The 963-nt window shown below is 54.4% G+C and overlaps 1 protein-coding gene and 1 non-coding gene across 2 annotated transcripts in view; both read right to left on the reverse strand.

Annotated features, from left to right (window-relative positions):
• CSMD1 (CUB and Sushi multiple domains 1) overlaps nucleotides 1-963 on the reverse strand; it is a gene marked incomplete at its 5' end in the record, with an annotated part of 650,642 nt that overhangs the window by 151,349 nt on the left and 498,330 nt on the right. The gene's annotated exons all lie outside the window — the stretch shown is intronic.
• TRNAH-AUG lies at nucleotides 486-557 on the reverse strand. Its single transcript has one exon. It is a non-coding gene; the product is annotated as a tRNA-His (tRNA).

The raw sequence follows: 963 nt of genomic DNA on the forward strand, positions 1-963 counted from the left end.
GGCTGGCGGTCCCTGCCGCTGCCATCCCGTCCACCTGCTCACAGAGCCCAGGCAGCGCTGGGCCCAGGGCCGCTCCGGTTTCCTCTTCCAGGGAATGCGCCGTCGTCCAGCGGTTTCCACCGTGAGCCGCAGTTTGGAAACCCTCAGTCCCTCACCAAGCAGGCAGGGCCTCTGCCCTCAGACCTCAGGTCAGAAGTGACAGCAGCCTCGGTGTGAGTGCCTGTCCTGAACCCAAGTGGGCAGGTCACTCAACAGGCTGCACCTTACTGGTCACGTCGCGTAATAAGATTGCGTCTGATTGGTTACTTCTTGGGACCAGAAATCCTGATACACAAGTATAGGCACCTGATTTTATTTTTTTTAAATTGATTTCAGGGAGGAAGGAAGAGGGGGAAAGAGAGAGAAACATCGATGATGAGAAAGAATCATGGATCGGCTGCCTCCTGCTCGCCCCACACTGGGATGGAGCCTGAAACCTGGGCGTGTGCCCTGACCGGGAATCGAACCCGTGACCTCCTGCTTCATAGGTAGACGCTCAACCACTGAGCCACCCCGGCCGGGCAAGGCTCCTGATTTTTAAAAAAGCCACTTTGGAGCAAAAAGGGTAGGTCGTTATTATTAATTATTATTATTTGGTAAATCAATCAAACTTATACCTATTTCTTTTGCCAGATCAGCAAAAAAAGTAATTCGTTTGTTAGTGTTCTGCAGAATTTTAGTGGTTAGTTTGTGGATGCCCTGAGATGACAAGGGTTGGAAAACGCCGTTGTAGTTGGTTCAGTCAGCTGTCAATCAGGCCACATCGCCCACCTCCCCCTACTGCCCTAGGTACCTGGGCTACAATGGGAGGCTGAGGATGGGGGATGGCGGGCGGATGGCGGGCCTCATGGGAGCAGTGGGACAGCCACGCGCACTCCTTTCTGTGGGGGCGCGGAGGGTTCTCCGGGCTCTGGAACAGCCCGT

Source organism: Myotis brandtii, unplaced genomic scaffold, assembly GCF_000412655.1.
Source record: "Myotis brandtii unplaced genomic scaffold, ASM41265v1 scaffold646, whole genome shotgun sequence".
NCBI classification, from domain to species: Eukaryota; Metazoa; Chordata; class Mammalia; order Chiroptera; family Vespertilionidae; genus Myotis; species Myotis brandtii.